The sequence below is a fragment of the Bubalus bubalis genome, chromosome 23, assembly GCF_019923935.1.
Source record: "Bubalus bubalis isolate 160015118507 breed Murrah chromosome 23, NDDB_SH_1, whole genome shotgun sequence".
In the NCBI taxonomy this organism is placed as follows: Eukaryota; Metazoa; Chordata; class Mammalia; order Artiodactyla; family Bovidae; genus Bubalus; species Bubalus bubalis.
The window spans coordinates 38,978,815-39,004,857 of record NC_059179.1 but is presented as its reverse complement, the minus strand read 5'-3'; the positions used below and the strand labels follow the sequence as shown (position 1 = coordinate 39,004,857).

The 26,043-nt window shown below is 46.0% G+C and overlaps 1 long non-coding RNA gene across 1 annotated transcript; it reads left to right on the top strand.

The window, feature by feature from the left end:
- The first annotated feature begins 2,705 nt into the window (after positions 1–2,705).
- On the top strand, positions 2,706–8,507 carry LOC123331375. The gene is made up of 2 exons (XR_006547970.2): positions 2,706–4,540; positions 8,144–8,507. It is a non-coding gene; the product is annotated as an uncharacterized LOC123331375 (long non-coding RNA).
- The last annotated feature ends 17,536 nt before the right edge of the window (positions 8,508–26,043 follow it).

Genomic DNA, 26,043 nt, shown 5'->3' with positions numbered 1-26,043 from the left:
GCTCCAACTAGCCTAGGGCCAAGGCGATTCCTGAGAGCAGAGACTTTGAGCTTTTTAACTGAGAAAGTCCCTGGCAAGCTGGGACGAGTTGGTCACCCGACATGGAAACCCAGGACTGGATGGGGCTGGAGTTAGTGCCTTGCTGTCCTGGAAGAACAGAGTCTGCCTCCTCTGCACCCCCTGAGACTCCACAGGAATGCGGCCATGTGGCTATGTGAACCCAGGTGTGGTTCCTTGGGGATGAGGTCTTCATTTGCCTCTGTACTCCCTCTGGTGAATATTCCAATAACTGGTGTGCTTGGAAACCTTGGCAATGCCCTGAGGACGAGATGGTCCCATGTCAGTGGCACCACCCCACCCTGTGGTTGGGGGCCCAGCGCCTGTCCCTGAGAGCTGAAGGTCCAAACCAGAGAAGCAGAGGCATTGTCAAGTCCAAGGGTGGGGGGCCCTCCCTAGCAGTCCTGTGGTTGGGACTTCACCTTCCTATGGAGGGGGTGCCGGTTTGATCCCTGGTCAGGGAGCTAAGACCCCACGTCCCTCGTGGCCAAAAAATCAAAACATAAAACTGAAGCAATATTGTAACAGATTCAATAAAGACTTTAAAAATGGTCCACATTAAAAAAAAAAAAAAAGTCCAAGGATAGGGTAGGAAGTGAAGAGATCAAGGACTTTTAAGAGCATGAGACAAAGCCAAGCCAGGAATTGAGATGATCCGGAAGGAAAACCCCTGAGTTGACCGTGTGGACCGCGAGAGGGTGGGACAAGAATAGGCAGGCAGGCAGCCCTGACCAGCCATCACTAGTCACCCCTTCACCTGATGAGATTTGTGAAGGCACACGGTCCAACAGACAACGGAGGATGTTGGCTGGGCGCCAAACCCCGTGCCTGCCAGTGCGTGGGTGCAGAAGTGAATTCCATGGATGCACGCTTCAGGAAGCAGAGGCTGCTCATCTTTTACATTCCTAATTTTCCGAGCACCAAACAATATTAACTAACCCTTATTTAGTGCTTAATTTGCGCTAGGCATTGTTCTAAGATGTTTTAAAAACAGCTTTAGTGAAAATTATATTTCACATACCATACAATTCACCAGTTTTCAAGTATACAATCCAATGGCTTTTAGTGTATTCACAGAGCTGTGCAACCATTACCACCATCAACTTTAGAACATTTTCGTTACCGTAAAAGGAAACCCTGTATCCGCCCATCATTCTCCCTTCCCCCTGCCCAGGTGACTACTAACCTCCTTTCTGCCTCTTTAGATTTCCCTGTTCTGGACATTTCATAAAAAGGGAATCATACAATACGTGGTCCTCTGTGACTGGCTTCTTTCACTTAGCATAATGTTCTCAAGGCTCATCCTTATTATATTTGTTTGTACTTCATTTCTTTTTATCGCTGGATAATCATCCACAGTATGGATGTGCCACCTCTTATTTATCCATTTATCAGATGGACATTTAGGTTGCTTCTGCTTTGGGGCTGTTACAAACATTTGTGTACAACATCCATGTGGATACATGTTCTCATTATTTGTCCTCGGAAATTTATACATATGTCATTTAAACCTTAAAACCCTATGAGGTAAGTAACATTATCATCCTAAGGCTCAGAGATGTCAGTTAACTTGCCCAAGATCACACAGCCTGTAGGTAGTAGTAGAGCTGAAACAGGAACCATGCAGCATTGCTCAGACTGTGTGCCCAGAACCACTCTGCTCTATTATCTGGAAGAATGCCTGGCACATTCAGTAAGTATTTATGGGACGAGTGGCTGAATTAGACAGGGGCCCTGCTCTCCAGAGACTCATAATACGGCTGCCTTCTTACAGACAGCTTCTCTCTAATTAATCTCTGCAATACTCTTGGGGTTGGAGATGGGGAGAGGAGAAGGTTGGCTGGAATCAGCTATTAAAAAGCTGAATGTGGTTAATGCCAACTGCGTTCAGCCAGGGCTAAGGCTGCAGGTTCCTAAGGGAGAGAAGAGCAGGCATCGGGGCCTGAAATTTCTGAGGTTATAGAAAGCTTCCTCTTTAGAGCAGCGAACAGGAAATCTGCTTTTTTCGATTTTTTTTTTTTTTCAAGTGAGGGATGTTGAAGTTCATTTGTGTGCCTGGTAACCTCTCTGCCTAAACCTTGGACTGCCTGTTCCATAACACCTGTTACTGGATGACCAGGAGAGCTGATGCTGGGGTGGACAGCTGAGCCGAATACTCTAGAGCAGCAACGGCAGAGGTCCAAAGTCAGAGAGTCAGAAATCCTCATCTCAGCTCCAGGCAAGCAGGGAGACAAAGACCCCAGCCAACCATGTCCCCCAGAGCCCCATCCTCCTGCCCTGCTGCTTCCTCTACAAAACCAGCCTGGAGGACCTTGCTCAGCAAGCTCCTGCCTGCACTTCGTACCAGCACCCACTCCACGGGCACTCTGATGTTTCTGGGAGGTGACTCTGACTCTTACAAACCAGGCAGTTATCAACATGAATCTTAAATTGTTTTTAACTGAAATATAATTGATGTACAACATTGTATTAGTTGCAGATTTACAGCAGATTGAGTTTTTTTATATATATACACATATATAATACATTCTTTTTCAGATTCTTTTCCATTATAGTTTATTACAAGGTATTGAATATAGTTTCCTGTGCTACACAGTAGAACCTAGTTGTTTATTTTATATATAGCAGTGTTGTTGTTCAGTCGCTAAGTTTCAAAAGAAAATGCTATAGATATTTAACAGGAATTTTAAGATATTTTTAACTTCTCAGAATCAGGGCCACTACTAGCCAATGTGATGCCCTGTGCAAATCAGAAGTAGGGACACCTTTTTTTTTTCTGGATAGATGCAACCCTGCACTAAGGCAGATCGCTGGATTTTAGTCCTTGTTTGCCCCCTTAGTCAGGTGCCCTTGTACAGTGCACAACCTGCCCAACCTTGCAGTGCCATCTGGGATGAAACAACTACTTAAAATGGGTAGGTCCTTTGCTCCTCTTCTCTACGATTACGATCATACGTATTTTTATATTTATAAAAGCAGAAGACTATATACACTACTTCCCATTCATTTACTCTTTAAGTTAGACAAGTCTCATATTCTAGATATCCTTAGGGAAGTTGAGAAAGCTGGGCCATGAAACTCTGAAAATTGCCTGAAGGGTGGTGCTCTACTTCTAAGATAACAGTTCACGTTCCCTTCCTCCAGCAATTCTCCTACTCCTTTAGTGCAGGGACCACTCTCCACCTTGTTTCCTAGTTATTTCTTCTTCCTTCTACTAGACTGTCAACTCTCTGAAGACAAGGGCCATTTGCAAACAGCAGAGAGACCTGAGGGAGTTTACTGGTCGTCTTTTGATAGAAAGTGAACAGAATTGCTTGAATCATTATTGATACCATGCAAAAGACTTGATCCATTTTCTTCAGGGACTTGCATCTCTGAACTCTTGTAGCCTTTTGGGTATGAGCAACCCTTCATAGAACAATTTACTTCCATTTTTTCTTCCATCCAGCAGCTGATGGGAAAAATTTGCTGACACCAACAGGGCTTGTGGATGGCGGAAGATTGTTAAATATCAGATCTCACTTAGGATCGAGTCATGCCTTCTCTAAAGGATTGCATTCAGGAGCTGGTAGATTCCAGCAGCTTCTCTGATGGGGGCTCTGTGTGTTTTCTTTAGTAGGTTCCTTCTCAGCTGCGCTGAAAAGCCGGGGTTAAGCTTTGGTTTGAACCAAATGAGAGAAAAGGTCAGGTGTGGGGAAAAGAAATAGAATCCACCGTGGCAGTCAATGTGACAGGCATCCGGGTGTCGGCACAAACAGTGGGATGTGATGGGCACGTCTTCTTAATTAAGGAGTAGTTTTGGGATCTACTTAGGAAAGCTGTGAGACCCGGCTCAGTATGCCACACAACCGAGCCTCATTAGCCCAGATGCCTCCCCACAGACGAGAGAGCTGAGTATTTCCCCAATGTTGGAAACCTGGTAATTGCCTTTTGCAGGAAAAGCAATGACAGTTTCTGCACACTCTCCCAATTTCCTGAAAACTTTGATTGTTTTTAGGACATTCTGGGATGAGTAAAAACCCAAGGCAGCTCCTTCTAAGCTATGTTTTATACCACGGGCCCTGAGGTCATGTGTTTCCTCTTCTCCCTCAGTAGAACACCGCTCATTTTGGCTTAATGCCTTTGCTTTAGACATTGTCCATCTCATCCCCACTTCCTCCCTTCTGAGAGTCAGGAAAAAAGGATATCTCTTCAGGAAATGGAGCTCTGGCTCTTGGGGTGAGGAAACAAATTCACCATGCACAGATCAATTTCACATGGTTTTCAGAAAAGGATTGCTTTGAAAAGTGAATCTCTCATTAAACTCCACCAGGAGGATTGTGTTCCATATTGCCTTTCTCAACAGCCTTCTAGATCTTGCTGGGCCAGGAACAGCCCCTCTCAGGCCTCATCTTCCTCTTTTCTAAAACAAGCAGGAACTCAGAGTCCTACACAGCTGGGCTAGTCAAGTGCGGTTCTGGGACCAGCAGTATCTGCAACACTTGTGAGTAATGCACAGAAATAGCAGGCACCGCCCCAGAGCTGCTGCATCAGAGTCCATGTTTTGACAGGATCCCCAAGTGATTCGCTGCACATTGAAGGTTGAGAAGAACTCTCTGAAACCCCTTTTAGCTATAAAGCTTTATGATTCTGTAGAAAGGTATCCAGTAACAACAGCCAAAACATACTGAGCCTTTACTCTGTGCCAGGCCTCTCCCATGAGCTCGGCTCTTCCCTGGCACCAGCTGGAGGCAGGGGCAAACAGCATTCGTATTTTACAGGAGAGGAAGCTGAGACGTGGCTCAGAAAAGCTGGGCTCCTCTACTGAGGTGTCCTTGCTAACTGGGGACAGTGAAGTGAAAGTGTTGGTTGCTAAGTTGTGTCCGACTCTTTTGTGACCCCATGGACTGTAACCCACCAGGCTCCTTGGTCCATGGGATTCTCCAGGCAAGAATACTGGGGTGGGTTGCCATTTCCTTCTTCAGGGGATGTTCCCAACCGAGGGATCGAATCCGAGTCTCCTGCACCAGTAGACGGATTCTTTACCACCTGAGCCCCAACTGGGTGCAGAGGTGAATCCAAAATCACGTAGTCTGACTTCACCCCTTGTGCAGCATTGTCTCAAGGATCCAGGCGAACCTTCAGAGAGGAATTGGTGTTTGAATTTTGAATTACCAGATGCCAAGAGTTTACCAGGCAGTGAGTGGGAGAGAGATGTTCCCAGGAACAATAAGAGTGAGGGCAGTGAGTGGCCCCGGGGCAGAAGAAAGTTTGCAAGTCCAGAGAGTGGCCTGAAGTTTTGTTTTAACAAAATGAATGATAATTTGGCATGAGCTGGTTTCTGCTGAGCACAGCATGGGACGAGGGGAAGATAGTCAAGTTACCCAAATTAGCAGCAAGTTTAGATAAAGTCTAATGAGATTTTAATATGTTTTCAAAAAGTGTCATCTACTGCAATGGGATGTATCATAGTGAGCAGATGTATCACGTACTTATTGTGCTGGAGCAAGAACATTCTTGTGGACTGAATCTGCTTTTTATGATGTATCTGCTACTACTTAAAGAGGTCAACTTCACCCTGGTCAAGGAAGGGTAATAGGCCCTGGGAGTCTTTCTTTGGAAGGAGGGACCATCATTAAGAAAACTTGTGCTTGTTGAAATTCTTCCTGCACTTACCTGTCAGCCCAAAGCAGCACAGACTCATGTAGTGAGGTCAGAAGTCCTTTCATAGCATATTGTAGTCATGGTGACACCACTTAAAGTCAAATTTTGGAGGCATCAACTGAAGCAAATGACATCTCTATGACCAAGTTCTGACTAGTCAAAGCTATGCTTTTTCCAGTAGTCATGTACAAATGTGAGAGTTGTACCATAATGAAGGCTGAGCACCCAAGAATTGATGTTTCTGAATTGTGGTGTTGCAGAAGACTCTTGAGAGTCCCTTGGACTGTAAGGAAATCAAACCAGTCATTCCTAAAGGAAATCAACCCTGAATATTCACAGGAAGGACTGTTGCTGAAGCTGAAGCTGAAGCTCCAATACTTTGGCCACCTGATGTGAAGAACTGACTCATTGGAAAAGATCATGATGCTGGGAAAGCTTGAGGGCAAGAGAAGGGGATAACAGAAGATGAGATGATTGGATGGCATCACTGACTCATTGGACATGAGTTTGAGCAAACTCAGGGAGATAGTGAAGGACATGGAAGCTTGGTGTGCTGCAGTCCATACAGTGGCAAAGAGTTGGACACAGCTGAAGGACTCAACAACAACAAACTGGAGCAAACATGTGAAGCCCATCTTTAAAGACTTTGAGAGGCCTTGCCCCACTTTTTATCAAGTGATTCTCACTTGATGAAAACATAAGAAAGAAAAGAAAATCAACACATCCCCTTCTTTAAATGGGATTTTCCTTTTCTGAGGAAACATCTGAATCAGTAAGGGTTGAGCTATCAGGAATAGAAACTGTTAGAAAACAGGGCCTAAATAGCAAGGGCACGTAACAAATAGCCCTGAGTTAGGGTAGTGCCAAAGGCTCACTATGGGACGGCTACGCAACGAGTCTGGGACGCAGCCTGTTCTCTTCTGGACGCAATGAGTCTGGACACAATCTGTTCTCTTCAAAATGTTGGTTTGCCCTGTTGTCAGCTCCCCTCATGGTCCCAAGATGGCTGCAGCAGGTCTAAGAGTCAAGTGGCATAAAAAGGAAGCATCATCTCATGAATTCCTTATAAGGAGGAGAGAAGCCATCTCAGAAAGCCCCTAGCAGCCTTCTGACACTTCACTGGCCATAACTGGTATAGATTTGCAGTCACCAGCAAATGACAATTGACTTGGATGAATGGACATTTACTCCTTGAGGTTGAACAGGACACCTTCTCTGGGCCCTTGTCTGGGCATAGGGTGACCTGAAAATAAAATCAAGGCTCTAACAGAAGGAAAGAATGGCAGAGAAACATGAAACTGGGTAGACAACCATTAGAATTTGCTATTAACAATCATATATTCATGGTAATGAAAAATCCCTTGAAATTCTGAAATCAAGCGGTGGAAAGTCAACTATTGGTATGAAACTGTTGGGTAACAATCACAAAATTTTAGAGGAACTGAAAAATAACTATTTAACTCATTGGTCAGCCGGCGGTTGTCTAATCTAAACTCTTTGGCTAGAGTGGTTTAGCTCCACCTGACACTCATCCTCTTCTCACCCTGCATAAGAAGCAGGGTCCTTCTAATGAAGGTGGCAGAGGTATAAGAGCCCCAGGCTCAGAGGCCAAGCCTGATTCAAGCCTCTGCTTGCATCATATCTGCTAACATATCATTGGCCAAAGCAGGGCACAGGACCAAATTCAACATCACAGGGCTCCACCCATTTAGTTGGGGAGGGTGGAGGGGGATGTGGTGGTGGTGAGAGGAGGCTGTAGAGTAAAATGGCTCAGGGGCCTGATCTAGGGAAGAGGAACAAATTGATGCAATCTCCCACTAGGGGAAATAAAAATGTTGTCAGAAAGAAAATGAAGGGCAGTGCTGACACTTGTTTTTAAACTGCATTTAAAGATACAAAGCCTTTCTTTAGAATGTAAAAGAATTTGGGGGTGTTCAGGTGAACATAAACGTTAAGCATTTGTGTGTGTGTATAGATTGCAAAGGGTCTTAAAAAGCACATTTTTCTAGCTCTGAATAACACCACTCTGTGATTGTATTAACACCACATATCGGGGTATGAGATCTGTTTCCATTGTCCCCTCTTTCTCTCTACAAAGCAATACCTGTGGTCTCTACTGTGGAAATAAATGAAGACGTGACTTAAATGAGAATAAACAAGCAACTTATTTAGAGCAGAAACTCAAAGTCGAGTAGGGGGCAGGAACGCTTTTCAGAGACTTCAGGTGTGCCCTGACTGGAGCTTGTTGCCTGAGGAAGGTGGAGGCTGGTAACTGGAAACGGGGCATTTTGTGTGATTGGTCCTGAGTTGGAAGCAGGGACAAAAAGGTGGGAAGCTGGGAGGTATGGACTGAGGCTGTGATTTGGGTTTCTGGGCAGGTTGCTGCAGCGATTGTGGTCACAGCTCTACGGTCACTTACGATCTGAACTTTGTCCATTTGTAGGTTTGGTCTCTTAGGACCCATCCGAGAAAGCCCCAACTCCTCAGCATGGTGTATAGAGCCCTTCACTCTCCAGACAACACTTCTGGCCCCCACTTCTGATGCCAGCTTCCTCAGACACACACAGCTCCCACATCAGCAACTTGGCCTCATCAAGACCTCCACTCCATGCTCCCAGAGCCCAGCTTATCTTCCTGAAGCCATGCCTTCCATGGCTTTACACTTGTCCATGGAGTCAGCTCAAGAGCCTTCCACCCCTGTGCTTTTTTTTGAACTTTTTCCCACCTCATTCAGCTCTTCCTCATATAGAATTGCTGCTTCTATGTAGTCTGAATAATCTGAATGAAGATTTATTGGGATGGAGATGAATCTCATTGTGCAAAGGCCATCTGTTACCTGTCTCCTCCCCTATGTTGTGAATACCTTGAAGGAAAGCAGTGTGTGTACGTTCAGTCATGTCCAGCTCTTTGCTATCCCATGGACTGCAGCCCACCAGGCTCCTCTGTCCATGGAATTTTCCAGGCAAGAACACTGGAAAAGGTTGCCATTTCCTACTGCAGGAGATCTTCCCAACCCAGGGATTAAACCCGAGTCCCTTGCATCTCTTGCATTGGCAGGCAGATTCTTTACCACTGAACCACCTGGGAAGCCCCAAGGAAAGCATTAGGCTTTATTTATGCCTACTATGGGAGAAGGCAATGGCACCCCACTCCAGTGGTCTTGCCTGGAAAATCCCACGGACGGAGGAGCCTGGTAGGCTGCAGTCCATGGGGTCGCTACGAGTCAGACACGACTTAGCGACTTCACTTTCACTTTTTACTTTCATGCATTGAAGAAGGAAATGGCAACCCACTCCAGTGTTCTTGCCTGGAGAATCCCAGGGACGGGGCAGCCTGATGGGCTGCTGTCTATGGGGTTGCACAGAGTCGGACACGGCTGAGGCGATGCAGCAGCAGCAGCAGCAGCATGCCTACTTTGGGGTTTTGCAGAGACTAGGTTTTTTGGAAGAAAGGAAGGAAGAAGAGAGAGGGAAGGTCATAGGTAGGGTTGACAGATAAAATGCAGGATACTCAATTTTTGTTTCCAAATATTTCATCTTCAGTAGTTTTTTAAATATGCATGAGAAATACACATACTAAAATACTAAAAACAAAAAACAAAACAAAACTGCTCATTGTCTATTCAAAACAAAAATTCACCTGGGCACCTTGCATTTTTATTTGCTAAATACAGCAACCCTGATTATAGGGCAAACTCCCAGTAAAACTTGAAAGTGGTTAGATTCTGAGGCTAAGAGGCAATGTCCCTGGTTCACTCTTCCTTTCCTGGTTGGCCACAGCTCTGCCCTGGGGCTGGCCAAGCTTTGGCGCTCTTGTGCCCACTGTAAAGCCCCAGTGGCTGGCTCCTTTTCTTGGAAATCAGAAACCAGGCTGGTAGTTCCTGAGAGAATGCTTGGAGGAGTCCTAGAGGAGAAGAGACATATGGGAATGGTAGTGGAAAGACAGGAGGAAGGAGTCTTAACAGTTCTTAAAGGACAAGCAATTGCTTTTCTAAGTCTCAGGCATTTCCTTCACATCAGAAGACATGAGTTAATCATGAACCACAGGAAGGAAGGAGTTCTTTGCTGGGGGAAGTTTTCTGGAGAGAAACCTTGTGTTCAGAGAAGTTCTGCAGGGAGAGACAGAAGGAGGGAGAGACAGAAGCCGGTCCACACTGAGCCCCGACTCCCCTCTAGTTTCCACTGCATCCATTACAATAGTGGGAAGGATGCGTGTGTCAGGCTGCATGGTGACCCTCAGAACCTGCAAATGTGATCTTATTTGGAAATGGGGTCTTTGCAGATGTGATTAAGGGCTTTGAGAGGAGGAGATCACCCTGAACCATCTATCTGGGTAGGCCCCCCGTGTGTGCTTGCTCAGTTGCTCAGTCATGTCCAACTCTTTGCCACCCCATGGACTGTAGCACTCCAGACTCCTCTGTCCATGGGACTTTCTCAGCAAGAAAACTGGAGTGGGTTGCCATTTCCTCCTCCAGGGAATCTTCCTAACCCAGGGATCAAATTCACATCTACTGCTGCAGGCAGATTCTTTCTTTACCAATGAGCCACCTGGGAAGCCCCGGGTAGGCCCTACATCCAATGACAAATGTCATTTGTCATTGTAAAAGGACATTTACCAGGGAAGATAAGCACACGAAATGGTAATGTGAAGACACTGCAGAGTGATGCAAGCTGAGGAATGCTGGCAACACGAGAAGCTGGAGGAGTCAAGGAAGGGTTCTCCAGAAGCCTCCAGAGGGATCAGGGCCCTGCCCACACCCTGGGTTCAGATTCCAACCCTCCAGAATTATGAGAGAATACGTTTCTCTGGCTTTAAGCCCCCAGGTTTGGGTAAATACATTTCTCTTGCTTTAAGCCCCCAGGTTTGGGTATAAGGTATTGTTTCAAATCTTAGTATTGTGTAAAACTTCAAATTTGTCTTTATAAAGCAAATCAGTGGTCTCCAAGTGGGGTACTCAACACAAGTGGGTTGTGGGGGAAAAAGTAAAACTTTGGGGTCCCCCAAAGCCCCACAGTTATACTTTCCTAATCTTTTGAGGCTCAGATCAACACCAGTAGCTTCCTTCAGTGGATATGTCAGGGCGTCTGATGTCACCCATAACATAGTTAGGCCCTTCAAGAGCTCCACAGTTAGGGGGCGATGGGGGTAACCTCACCTATGAATTACTTCCCAGGAGGATTTGGGATATTATGGTTGACATGTGCTTGGGTAAGTGATTTACAAATTACACAATCTAGTTTTAGCTAAACTAATCCCTACAAAATGGAGAAGTGATTTGAACGGATTATTGTAGAGAGACTGAGAATAAAGACAATACTAATAAAATAGTACAAGACTCAGTGAAAAACAAAATCATTAGCTGATGTGGCTGGTATGAGCTCTGTATCGGCACACGGAGAGGTGAGAACAAGATCAGACAAGAAGTCATCCCCCTTGCCCCCAGATTAAAAATTATGAAGGAGATTACTTGAAAGATGGATTTACACCCGCTGTTGTTGATGATGAAATTCACCCTTAGTGTATATTGTGCCTTGGAATATTAGTTATTAATAGTATAGAGTCATCAAAATTAACACTTCAAGTATTACTTTTCACCTTTAACTCATCTGCCTAAATTTCCTGTTTAATGGAATGTGTATACAATGTGTACATAAGCATGCATATATTAGAGATGTGAAATTAAAAAAATTAGGTATCGCTATGGACTGCATGGTGCCCCCAAATCATATGTTGACGCCCTAACTCCATGGTGACTGAATTTGAAATTAGGCCTTTTAGAAGATGATCAAAGGTTAAATGGGGCTTCCAAGGTGGCTCAGTGGTAAAGAATCTGCCTGTCAATACAAGAGATGCAGGGGATGTGGGTTCAATCCCTGGATCAGGAAGATCTCCTGGAGAAAGGAATGGGAACCCACTCCAGTGTTCTTGCCTGGAAAATTCCATGGACAGAGGAACCTGGTGGACCACAGTTCATGGGGTTGCAAAGCGTGAAACATGACTGAGCAACTGAGCACGCAAAGTTAAATGAGGTCATGAGGATGGAGTCCTAAATGAATAGGATTGGTGACCTTATAATGGCAGGAGGAGAGCCATCTCTCTATTTCTTTCCATACACACACACACGGAGGAAAGGCCACATGAGCCCACCACATCCAGAAGGTGGTCATCAGTAAGCCAGGACAGGAGTTTTCAGCAGAAACCATTGTGATGGTACCCTGATCTCAGACTTCCAGCCTCCAGAAGGGTGAGCAGTACATTTCTGTCCTTTAAGCAGCCCAGTCTGTGGTATTCTGTTATGGCAGCCCCTGAGGGATATGTGATCAAAATACAGGCATATGTGATCAAATACAGAGATATGTGATCAAAAACATTTGTGAATCACTGAAGTACGTAGTGTGTGGTTCCCTTATATTTCTCTGATTCCCGTCATCAGGTTCTTTCTCCTCTGGAAGGTGGAAATGGCTTATTGTGTTTGACTGTGGCAGTGACAACCCCATTTGCTCCCCCTTCCCTCGTTCCACGCCTTTGGGTGGTCCCCTCCCGTACAGACTCTGGCCCTGACCATGTGATTTGCTTTGGCCAAGGCAGCGAAGCTAATATGTCACAGGCAGAGGCTGAGAAAGTGCTGGTGAGTTGGAGCTTGCCTCTTCTCTTACCATGGGGCCCTCTGGCAGCTAGCGAACTAGCCCACCAGCAGCCTCCTGGAGGCTCCGAGACCAAGAGAAATGTAGCTGCCGACCTCCCAGCTGAGGCCTGGGACCTGTGTGTGGGGCCGACCCTGCCCACCCAGGTCTGACCAGGCTGGCCCAGACCAGAAGAACTGCCCAGAGAATCCACAGAGTCACGAGAAAATAGAAACACTTATTGCTGGAAGTCACTGAGTTTTGGAGCAGTTTGTTACCTGGCAGAAGTTAAATGATACAGTGGGGTGGGTGGATCCTAGGGCCTTTTACTCAGTTCAGAGGCTCTGCAGTCCAAAAATGGATGGTCCCAGATGAGATGCCTTTCAACTGTCCTTCCAGCTTTGTTATTTGTCTTTGCATTTCCTGAGCCTAGAACAGAGCCTCACGCATCTTAGATGCTCAGAAACGTTTGTGGAATAAAGAAGATGGGTCAAAACAAACACATGTGGAAGATTTCCTAAAAGTGTTTACATGGATTGTTTTAGTTACTCCTTCCCCTCCAGGGATTACCATGCCCATTTTAAGATGCGGCAAGCAAGGTGTAGGGAGGTTAAGTACCTTGCCCAAGATCAGACACCTGGAAACAGCTGAGGAGGACTTGATCTCTCCATCAGGTCTGCCTTCATAGTACCTGCTTAGGTTCCATGCAATCCCTCCAGTTTTGGACTGCCTATCTTTCTGTATTGCATGAAATTCGAAAGCCAAAAAGGGAATTTTCAGAATTCTTCTGTTGCTTCGATGGTCCTCACTGCATACATCTGGCCCCTCCAGAGTACCAGGTTTCTCATGATGATGACAGCCACGGGCCTGGTGGGGTCCCGAGTAATGGAAGAGAGGTCACAACGGAGGTCGTTAGCAGTAAACGACACACAGCTTGGGAGCTGGGGGTTTCTGACGCTGCTACCTGGGAGGGGAGCCAGGGTGCCGCTCCAGCTTGGGCTTGATGAGAACTAATTGATGCCAGTTGCCGTTCCTGGGACCCAGGTGGTGCCCATTAGGCATGGGGACAAAGCCAGTTCATTGGTGGGTCTGTGCCAGGCAGGGTCTACAGCCAACAGCTTTCCCTGCTGGCAGTCTGTGTGAGGCCTTCTGTCTGTCCAGCCTCCCTCTTCCATCCTTGGATGGACAGAAACAGCACAGATCAGATTACCCTGATAGAGCTGTGCACAAGCTGCACAGGATGGGGGACTGTCCTTGGGCTTTGTTCATGCCCTGTGTGAGGAGAGTGAAAGGTCTAGGCGAGGACTAAAATAGTAGCTAGTGCATGTGTTCAGCGCTTTACATGAAGTGTGTCTTTTAGCCCTCATCGGGGAGGATTTCCTAGCTCCCAGGGCTCTTACACTCTGCTGTTCTGTTACAGTAAACTGTTTACTGTGATTATTTTGTTTGCTTGTTTATTTGCTTTCTTTATCATCTCTCCCTCACTGGACTTGTTTATTTCTCCCCTTGTTTATTGTCTATGGTATCTCCAGTTTAATGTCATGCAGATAGTGGATGTTCAATAAAAATTTGTCAGATGAACTCTTCAAGACAGACTTTATTATTCTTATTTAATAAAACAGAAGGGACTTCCCTGGTGGTCCAGTGGTTAAGAACCGCCTTCCAACACAGAGGACTCCAGTTCGATTCCTGATCAGGGAATTAAGATCCCACATTCCCCCAGGAAACTAATCTTGCATGCCACAAATGGAGAGCCCACACCCTGCAACAAAAGATCCTGTGTGCTGCAACTAAGACCCAATGCAGCCAAAAATAAGTAAGTAAAATATATTTTTAAAAAAACCCTCTAATAAAACAGAAAACTAAAACTCAGAAATGTTGAGTCAATTGCTCAAGGTTACTACACAGCTGAAGAAATCATAGAAACCAAATTCTAACTTGGGTTTTACCAACTTTGTAACCTATGAGATTTTCCTAAAGCGTGAGGCAGGCACCACCTGTGGCAGGAGAGAGAACTAAAGTAGCAATATATTTAAAGAATATCAAGTCATGAGGCAGATTTCCTTTCCATTTGCCTTGCAATCCTGCAAGCAAATAATTTTTCCAATAAAGTGAGGCCTCAAGCTTAGAGCCAGACTATTAGCACGAGTTTTGGCTGTAAGAGGAAGTTTGAAAAAGATTGGTTGAACATAGTAAGATATGCTTCTCCCATGTACATAGACCCAAATAGTCTAGGGATGGAAAGGCAGTTCCATGATCATGGGGTGCCCAGACTCCTCCTACTCTGCTGCTCTGGCACCTTTATCAGATAGTTCTCCTTTATAGCCCAGTATAGTTGTGGTAGCTCCAGCCATCATGTCCATCAGGTCCACCTTCTAGCCATCAGGAAATAGGGAAGATCCTGCCCTTTCCTTTAAGAGCCACTTTCTGGAAGTCAGTTTATATTCCTTCAGCCACTGGAGAATTGAAGAAGGAAGGAAGGGGAGGGAGGAACCAAAATTTGTATTCCTATGGCTCTGTTAGGATCCTGACTTTTACAAGTTTCATGAATTCATTGCACTTGGCACAGCCTCCAAATCGGGAAGCTTTGATCAGAAGATCAAGAAGTGCTTGATTGTTGGACAGGCTGTGAGCTGGGACTTGTCCCTTGGCTCTTGGCCCAAGACTGATGAGGACAAGGAGTCACCTGATTGGGCTGTGTGAGGAGGGGCTCACCGGGGGCAGTTTCCTTTCCTCCCCAAGGTGTGCGTGGAGGAGGGGAGCTGCTCCTTTGTGTTTTTACCCTCATTGTGTAACTAAGGGTTACAAAGTATCCCTTGTGGGCCCTGGGAGCCCCTCTATCCCAATCAGATAGTGCTTAGCCCTGAACATGCTGTTCTCTAGATGAGCCTCACCATGCAGAGAAGAGGGCTGAAGAGAAGCCGCAGGGTAGGGCTGGCACCTGTCTAACCATGTGTGCCCTGAACACCCACGTGTGTGAGTTTCTCAGGCGTCCAGGGGACACAGTGGGAGGTGGCTGCCTGCAGGCAAAAGGACCCCAGCAGCAAGAGGCCGTGGGTGTAACTGCCAGTTTAGGCAGCTTAGGTGTGTGGTGGAGTGGAACAGGATCACTCACTCAGAGAACATCCGGAGGAACCCCCACCTGCACCCTACAAGGCACTGGCATTGAGGAGCTCCCCCAGGAAGAGTCAGGCAGGCCAGCAGCTCTGCTAACCTGGAGAGGATTGCGAAACACTGGCTACATCGGGAGACTTCCCGTTCCTTTCCCACGAGTTGCTGACTCCCAGCCCCCAACCTCTGACAACCCGAGGAAAGAGAGGGTTATCTCAAAGTCACACCAAGCTCCCTTCACTCCCAGTGGTGGGTGGAGGGAGGTGGGGGGAAGAGGTGGAAAGCAGACTGTCTGTCCCCTTTCAAGTCCCCAGAGCCTCACGTCCACTCATGATGGGGAAGGGGTGACCTTGGAATCAGATAAGAGATTAGAGTTCTAAACCAAATTGGGCTGAGTTTTAATAAGGAAGGGGACCTGAAAGCTTTGAAATCTGCCCCACATCTTGCTAAGGGATGGGAAAGGGAGACTCAGTAGAGGCTGGTTCTTTCTCTTCTTCACGGTATGTGCTAGGCACTGCCACAGGCCTCAAGGGTGGGAGAGACGGATGACGAGCAGTAAACACACGCTCCAGACTGGGTAGTGAAAACTGCTAGGAAGGATGAGGAAAGAGATGGAGGGAGACAGTCACCCCTCTGAGGAGGGGATTTTGACCAGGGTTTGAATGAGGGAGGGAGGAACTCTAGTGACTGCAGGGGGATGACTGCTTTAGGCCGTGATTGGCATTTTCTCCCTATTTCCTACTGAAAGTGGCCTTACCAGCCTGATGGGGTCTCCCTAAGGTGCTGAACCTGGCTGATTATTAGAATCTCAGATTCCTAAGCCCAACCCTGGGATTCTGATCCAGTTGCATGAGGGACAGGAAAGGAGCCTTTCCCAAAGCTCCCTATCTGATTCTGCTCATCTGAAGGTCTGAGGACCAGACAGATAGATGATCACATCTGTTGCTCCCCAAGCACCAGCAAGACTGAGGAGGGAGATGGAACAGTAAAAATTGAGAGGAGTCGCTATGTATCAGGAAACCTACTAAGGAACCCTACTAAGCAATGTGCTTGCATTACCTTATATATACATACATATATATATACAATATTTGCAAGAACTCTAAGGTGGGTTGTATTATTCTACCCATTTTACAGATGAAAAATTAAGGCTCTGAGATATTCAGTCATTTGCCTGCAATCATAAAATAATGTGTGGGGGCGCCAGGTTCTGGCCCAGGCATGAAACTCTGGCACCCTATTCTCCCTGCAGAGATGAGATAAACAATCACTAGAGAAGAACCAGCCACACAAGGCAGGAATTCTAGGTGACAGATGGGAGTGGGCCCTGGGCCACTTAAGATTTCAGAGGCAAAAATGAAACCAGTGAGGTCTGGATATTCAGGATAAAGGGCTGGACTGCCTCCAGTGGGAAGTCAGGCCTGCCTGGGAGAAGAAGCAAGCAGGAGACTGCCGTCTGTGAAGCAGAGCCAGGCACAGTTGCCCAGAGGGAAGCAGAGACCAGAGACCACCTGGGCCCTGGGTGGGGAAGTTGAGATGGTACTTGCCTCGGCTCCTAACGGCCATCTGGACCCTCATCCTAGCACAGAGGAAGATCAATGGAGCCTGGGGGCGAGGGTTTGCCTGGAAATGAGTATCAAATACACAGCTGGACTAGAGGCTTCATGGTCAGCATATTTAAAAACAGTAACTCAGTGGAAAAGACCCTGATGCTGGGAAAGATTGAAGGCAGAAGGAAAGAGGGCAGTCAAGGGTAAGATAGCTGGATGTTATCACCAATTCAATGGACATGAACCTGGGCAAACTCCAGGAGATGGTGAGGGACAAGGAAGTCTGGTCCCCTACTGCAGTCCATGGGATTGCAAAAAGTCAGACACAATTTGGTGATTCAACTCAACTTAGTGCAAAACTGAAATTGAAAATGTTCTCTACCTACATTTTTGTGACAACCCTGTGACTGGCACTCAGGGGCCCATTTTCCTTTAGCTGTCTTTGCTTGCTGTGCTTCCCATTCCTTGCACGAGATTTGGGTGTACTTTTTTTCCTGTCTCCAAAGTCCCTGACATCTCAGTAGCCTTATCTCCTCCTTCTAAGTCACTTCAGCTGTGTCCGACTCTGTGCGACCCCATAGATGGCAGCCCACCAGGCTCCCCCATCCCTGGGATTCTTCAGGCAAGAACACTGGAGTGGGTTGCCACCTCCTCCTCCTCCAAAGCAGGAAAGTGAAAAGTGAAAAGTGATAGTGAAGTCGCTCAGTCGTGTCCCACTCTTAGCGACCCCATGGACTGCAGCCTACCAGGCTCCTCCATCCATGGGATTTTCCAGGCAAGAGTACTGGAGTGGGGTGCCATTGCCTTCTTAGCAGTAGCCTTATAGTAAACTCTTATTTTGCTTCTGTTGGTTTAAGGGGGAAAGTTATGACCAACCTAAATAGCATATTGAAAAGCAGAGACATCACTTTGCCAACAAAGGTTCGTCTATTCAAGGCTATGGTTTTTCCTGTGGTCATGTATGGATGTGAGAGTTGGACTGTGAATAAGGCTGAGCACTGAAGAATTGATGCTTTTGAACTGTGGTGTTGGAGAAGACTCTTGCGAGTCCCTTGGACTGCAAGGAGATCCAACCAGTCCATTCTGAAGGAGATCAGCCCTGGGATTTCTTTGGAAGGAATGATGCTAATGCTGAAACTCCAGTACTTTGGCCACCTCATGCGAAGAGTTGACTCATTGGAAAAGACTCTGATGCTGGGAGGGATTGGGGGCAAGAGGAGAAGGGGATGACAGAGGATGAGATGGCTGGATGGCATCACTGACTTGATGGACGTGAGTCTGAGTGAACTCCGGGAGCTGGTGATGGACAGGGAGGCCTGGCATGCTGCGATTCATGGGGTTGCAAAGAGTCGGACATGACTGAGTGACTGATCTGATCTGATCTGATCCCTGTAATTGACATATCCCTGCCTAGAGCAGATATGATGAATCCCAGGGACGGGGGAGCCTGGTGGGCTGCCATCTATGGGGTCGCACAGAGTCGGACACGACTGAAGTGACTTAGCAGCAGCAGTTGAGATTTGAGGGTGGATTATACAGGTTGGACTCTACTAGGAAGCTGGAAATTAAGAGATGGAGCTTGAGTGAGGTATAAGTTAATGCCAGTTGCGGGGACACCCAAACCCCCAAATCTTAGTGGTTTAAAACAACAGATGTTTATTTCTTGTTTATAGCATGAGGTGCGTGTGTTCCTGGTCAGGCAGCCTTCATCAAGGATTGAGGTTCCTCCATCTTGTGGTTCCTTCCTCCCGTACAACTTGGAGTCCACTGAGGGGGCTGAGACAGAGGGGAGGTACTCTTGCCCAGATGTGATGAAGGTCCCTTCCACCCACTTGTCATTGTAGAGAATTTGTCACATGATCCACAATAGCCGAAAGGTGGAAACGGCCCAAATGCCCATCAACGATGCTGACAACGTGTTAGTCACTCAGTCGTGTCTGACTGATGTGACCCTATGGACTGGGGCCCGCCAGGCTCCTCTGTCCATGGCAAGAATACTGGAGCGGGTTGCCATTTTCTTCTCCAGGAATGCCCATCAACAGATGCATGGATAAGCAATCTGTATTAGAAATAGGCATGGATATAGAAAACAAACTTATGGTACCAGGGGATAAGTGCAGGGAGGGATAAATTGGGAGATCAGGACTGACATGTACACATACCATATATATATTTAAAATATATATATATATATAATACATAACGAATAAGAACATGCTGTATATAGCATGGTGAACTCTACTCAGTACTCTGTATTGGCCTATATGGAAAAGAATCTAAAGAAAAAGAGTGGATATATGTATATGTATAACTGATTCACTTTGATGTATACCTGAAATGAACACAACATTGTAAATCGACTATACTGCCATAAAAATTAAAAAAAACAACTAAAACAAACAAATGAATAACCCAACTTGTGGTAAATCCATATAATAAAACATTATTCAGTCACAAACAGGAATGAAGCACTGACATAGGCTACAACACAGACGAACCTGGAAAACACCATGCAAAGTGAAGCAGAAAAGGCCACGTATTGAATGTTTCCTCTTATAAGAAATGTCCAGAATGGATAAATCTGTAGAGACAGAAGGGCTTCCCTGATGGCCCAGCAGTAAGGAATCTACCTGCAGTCCAGGAGCCACAGGAGAAGTGGGTTCGACCCCTGGGTTGGGAAGATCCCCTGGAGGAGGGCATGGCAACCCACTCCAGTATTCTTGCCTGGAGAATCTCATGGACAGAGGACCCTGGCAGGCTACAGTCCATGAGATCTTAAAGAGTCGAACCTAACAGAAGCAACTTAGCCCACATGCACATAGAGACAGAAAGCAGAGTGGTGGTTGCCAGGAGCCAGAAAAAGGGAGGAATAGGGTGTAATTGCTCCTTTTGAGGTGATGAAAATGTTTTGGAACTTGATATAGGGGTTGGCTGCACAACATTGTGAATGGACTAGCTCCTGTTGAATGGTCCATTTTAAAACAGTTAATTGCATGCCATGCGAATTTCACCCCAATTGAAAAAAAAAATGCATGCAAGGGGCTGGCAAACATTATCCCTGGCAGGGCAGCTGCTGCTCCCCAGTGACAACTCCCCAGTCCAGAAGGAGGTCACATAGCCTTGGTGACCAGCTAAACATCTGGGCACACTTTTCTTCTTCCTTCCCTAAGAATATACTGGATCGCCCTTGAGTTTGAATGTGGCTTCTCTCGCATTAACGACATATAAACTAAAAGTGCAAGTTATCTCAATTCCCTCAGCTCACACCCTATACATGGAAGTAGAGGCAGACACAGCATGACTGCAGTACCAGCCTGTGTTCACACAGGGAAGGCTGGCAGACAGAGCAGCCCCTGGCCCCCAGCCATGATGAGCTCTGCCAGGCACACACTGAGGAGGTGGGCTCTTGAATGGACTGCTGCTGCTGCTGCTAAGTCGCTTCAGTCGTGTCCGACTCTGTGCGACCCCATAGACGGCAGCCCACCAGGCTCCCCTGTCCCTGGGATTCTCCAGGCAAGAACACTGGAGTGGGTTGCCATTTCCTTCTCCAATGCATGAAAGTGAAAAAATAAAGTGAAGTTGCTCAGTCGTGTCTGACTCCTAGCGACCCCATGGACTGCAGCCCACCAGGCTCCTCCGTCCATGGCATTTTCCAGGCAAGAGTATTGGAGTGGGGTGCCATCGCCTTCTCCGTTGAATGGACTAGTCCCTTCATTACAGCCTATTCTGATTTCTGAGAGGAGCTCCCTGATCCATTGTTCTCTATGGCTGACTCCACCCTTTGGGAGATTTCTCCCTGATCACTATCTCCTGGGCCATATTTGAAGTGAATGTAGGGGACTTTGCTCTACTTAGAGGCTGTCCAGCTTGCATAAGACAACTTCCTGCCTGGGCAATCTTGGGGCCCAGAGGGTGGCTCAATGCTTCAACACTCAAAATCTTTGCTAGTTGGGGCTTGTCATTTCTTTGGCAATAAAACACCCTAAAAATTGTCGTAGGTGTCTTATTAGACACACAGAAAATTACGTGTCATCTGATTTCAGTTATAGCATGTTCAAGAACAGGCAAAATGAATCAAAGACAGCACTGTGTTTGATTGGAGGAATGTGACAAACAAGGAGACTCAGAGGGTCTCAGGGGCTGACCTAAAGTCACACAGCCAGTTTGAGCAGAGGCAGGAATAGAACCCAGGTCTCCAGATTTACAGCTCAGGGAGCTCTTTCCACACTTGGCTCTCATAGGGAATGAAGAGACACAGCAGTTTCAAAACGCAGTGTTTTCTTTTGGTGCTTTTAATTAGCATCTATGAAATACACTGCCAATCTAATTTAATTATAATTAGGTAACCAGAAGGCTGATTATGTTGTAAATTTAGATTAAAGAGCTGTTGTTTTCAATTAGATTTGATTGTAAAGTGCTTTGACACTTTTCCGGCCTATGGAAAGTTTATTATATAATTTCCCACTTGTTCACTTGCGTTTTTACCCACAGGTCTGGGGTGCTGGTGATGGGAATAAAATTTCCAGGGCACCCTGAGTTTGGCGCAGATTTGGACATAGTACCCCATCAATGGCAAGGGCCACCAGATGCTAATGGGCTCTTGTATCAGGGTGATTTCACCCACATGTGATAGTGGATCCACCCAAAAAACAGCTGGAATTTCAAAGAGACTTAAAATCGCTCGTGATAGGAACTATGGAGGTGAGGCAGCTCCAGACTTAGTTAATTTACCTTCGGAACACTCAGGCTCATTCCATCTTCCTGCTCTTCTAATCAGCGTGTTGGCTTCTGACCTCAGACCTGTAGTTGTGTATCCGGTGCTCTATCTCCAAGCTTTCCCACGTCCCTAGAAAAGGACACGCCTTCCTGGCATCTCGAGCCTCCAGTAGATTAATCATGACTCCTTGGCCAGGATTGCAGCCCAGGGCCAGTCCTAAGTCAACCACTGCTCCTAAGGAACCACTATAATGGGCTTGAGCAAATCAGAACTCATTCTGTAGTACCCAAGGTTACCTGTTGCCTGCCAGCCACCTAGTAGACCTGTGGGGACAGGGAATGACTGTTGGTTAGGCTACCAACTGTCCTTGCCTGAGACCAGCATGGCCACACTCTAGGCAGATTTGGCTGAGCCCAGCCGGATCTGCAAAACTATGATCAAAGGACTCTAGCTGCAAATCATTGCTTCGTGACTTTCCACTAGATATCTGCCATCTCTGCATTCCTGAGGACTAAGCTTTAGCTTTGCTTGTAGGTGGGGTTGGCAAGATAAGGCTCAGTGAGGCAGGGAAAAGGGATGGAAAGAGAGGTTAGAGAGAGGACTGTTTAGAGGAGGAGGCAAGCTGACTAGAGGATGAGAGAGAGGTGCATACAGCTATGAGTGGGGCCAAGCTGCCCTGGTTCTTCTGGGGAATATTAAAGCTCTGCCTTGGGGAGAGGGTATCAGAGAGAATGGGACTGGTCCTCAGAACCTCAGGAAATACTCCCTTTAAGGCAGGATTGGGAGAAGGAAATGGCAACCCACTCCAGTATTCTTGCCTAGAGAATTCCGTGGACAGAGGACCCTGATGGGCTGCTGTCCATGGGGTCACACAGTCAGACACGACTAAAGTGACTTAGCATGCATGCATGCAATGGAGAAGGAAATGGCAACCCATTCCAGTGTTCTTGCCTGGAGAATCCCAGGGACAGGGGAGCCTGGTAGGCTGCCGTCTGTGGGGTCGCACAGAGTCGGACATGACTGAAGAGATGCAGCAGCAGCAGCAAGGCGGGATTATCTCTCTGACCCAAACTCTCCTGTTCTGTCGGACCAGGCTGCCTGTCTCTCCTGTCAAGCCTCCTGTGTGATGCCTAAGAATCGGAGAGAGGTTTCCATTTTGAATCTCTGCTGACAGCACAGGCAGCCTCCGCTTCCCTACAAAAAAATTCCTCAAGATGTTGGGACAACTGTATATGTGAAGTTGAACAATGGATCCATGTGGTAATAAACGGCTTTTCTATCCTCAGAAAGCTGAAAAATATTTAAAATCCTCAATCACAGCTGTCCTTTTAAACCCTCCTTGCTGATGTTTTGTTGCCTTTTGAATTTCATTTTGTTCTTTTATTTTGCAATTAGACATGTGAGTCACTGGCTGAAGTCCAGTGACCGGCCAGTAGAGATTAGACTTTCTGTGGTGCTCCTAATGGTTTCCATCTGTGTCTAAAATGGGGTTAACTTTACAGCTTTCTAAAAATCACTGGTATCAGTCCATCTGACTTCCCAGGTGGGGCAGTGGTAAAGAATCCATCTGCTAATTCAGGAGATGCCAGAGATGTGGGTTCCATCTCTGGGTCGGGAAGATTCCCTGGAGGTGGGCATGGCAACCCACTCCAGTATTCTTGCCTGAAAAATCCCATGGACATAGGGGCCTGGAGGGCTACAGATCAGTGTCGAAAAAGTTGCCCATGACTGAGCGCGCGTGCATGCACACACACACACCAGTCCATCCAGTATTCCATTTTCTACTCATTTTTATAAAACAATAAGGCAAAACCCCTGCAGTTTTCATAAACACATACTGTTGACCAGATATGAAAGGGAGCTGCCCAAACTGACCAGTTGGCTGACAGGAGTCACCACTGTGCCAAAGCTGGAAATGTTTGGGTTGAGAGTATGAAAGGCAATTTGGGATATGATGTATGAAAGTGCCGATTGTGTGCAAAACAGATGGAGCCGAGGCCCGTGGATGTCTGTCCCTCCTTAAATATGACAAGATGGATGTCAGCTTCTACCAGATGATCAGTGTGGCCTATAAAGGGCTCTGAGCCCCTGCCCAATGCTAATCTGCTGAGTGCTGGCCCCAAGATCGTGAAGCATCTTGGTCCAACCACCTGGAATGCTGATGACAATTGCTTGGATTGATTGGCCATGAGGAACCAGGTGTTTTGTGCTCACCGCTGCCAACCACGTTTATGCCTGTGGCCCCTGCCAGTGCTGGCTGATGGTGGCAGGAGGGGGAGGAGAGGGGGTGGAGGAGTCCTGAATTTCAATCCCAGGAAGACCCTTACTTCCAGGCCACAGCTGAATGATGTTGGACCCAGGTGTCCCCTTCCTCTGAGAACTCCACTGGGATTGGATGCACTAGACCTTTCAATGCCATTTCCCCCCATGTAAGTGTAGGCGATAACGTTTAATAAACTTTTAATTCTCATCTCCAAAGTTCTCTGTAATCTTCTCCCCTGACACAATCTTTCACCCTTTCCCGCCTTCATAATTCCTTTCACTGTGCCTTCTAGAACGTTTGCTCCATGATCAGCAGATTTTCTCATGTATTTTTTCTTCAAATATTCCCTCCATGTCTCAGCTTTAACCCAGACTTAGCCCTCCTCTGAGAGCAGTCGCCCTGTGACTTCCCAAAGGGACACATTTCCCGTCACTTGGGTTCCTTGATGGGCAAGTGGAGTTGGTGTCCTCCTCGTCCCATCCATTCCTTCCCCTGCCCCTTGTGAGCTCCACTGAGGCTCACATCATTGGAGTTTCCTACCCGCCCTCCTCATGTTGACCACCTCCTGGACATTACCACCCCCATCACTTTCCTTTCCAGATTCCCCTTATCTCCACGTCAGCCCTGCCATCACTCCCATGTGGGGAACACCACCATCTGTGCAGAGGGCCCTTCAAACCCTCTAGCCTCAACCGTTGCTGGCCTCCTCATTAGACCCAATTCTTTTTTATTTTTAAAAAATATTTATTGGGTCACGTTGAGTCTTAGTTGCAGCACTCAGGGTCTTAGATCTTTGTTGCAGCATGTGGGATCTTTAGTTGAGGCATCTGGGATCTAGTTTCCTGACCAGGGATCAAACCCAGGTGCCCTGCATTGGGAGTGCGGAGTCTTAGCCACTGGACCTCCAGGGAAATCCCACCAGGCCTAATTATAATATTTGCTGCAAGAATACAAATGGAGGCTCATCTATATGTCTCTATGTCCAAATATTGACATGTTATTCACCCAGCTAACAGAATGCTAAATAACACATATACAATCCCCTTTTCTTGAAAAATGTATCTTTATATGACAGCAACATTACAAAGTGTGTAAAGTTGTGGTAAAATTTCAAGATGATGGATTTATTCATAACTATTTTTGGTTTTGGCTGGGTGTTCTTTCCATGAGCTTATTATTTGGATAAGTAATAAAATGAACTCATAAAAAATTCATAAATTATATTTACTCTATAAAAGTTAATTTTCTTGCCTCATTTAAGTAAATTACTAATTATGTTGTTATAATCAAGACTTTCACATAATTTGTGTTCTATCAAGAGTAATGATGAATTAGATAAACTTCTGGGGACATTTCAAAATGAAGAAACTACATTTGGTTGAGGTTGCAGCAACTGGAATTGTCAATTAAATTCTTAAAACAATACTTAGATTGGAAATGAATCATAAGTCTAACATCATGTGCATATGATCATGATATATTATGAGTTTCATATGTAATATTTTAATGGGGTTAGGCTATATATAATTAGTTACTGTTACAGAAAATAGTACAAAATATTTCAATTTCATTATGAAAATTTCTTTTGCCAATATCTTGAATTTCACTCTCTCTTATAAGAAAGATGAAGATTTATACATTATTTTAAAGAATTTTCCTTTCAAATTCCTCAATGCTGAGATAGAATAAGAAGACTGACAACCACGGCATATTATTTCATTTGTTAAAATCTTTCTTCAGAGTCCATTTTGATCTCTAATGGACAAAAAATCTCCATAGAAACCATTTTTGGGGTAATTTTGTACAAGGCTTTTTGTAGTCATGCAAACTTTGTTTCCTTTAACATTGTCTTTAAAAATTAAAATATCAATGCTCTAAAAAGTGAAAAACAAACAACTGTGTATGGTTGTGTTTTGTAAGCAACAGTTCACATCAAGTATCTGTGGACAGTGCAAATACAAATACAAAAAAAAAAAGTAACTATTTTCTACTGAAGACTACAATTCACTTCTATTGTCTCACTTAACTTTTCAAGTGAACCCCATCTATCTTGTCTAAATTAAATCAAATTGCTTTAAC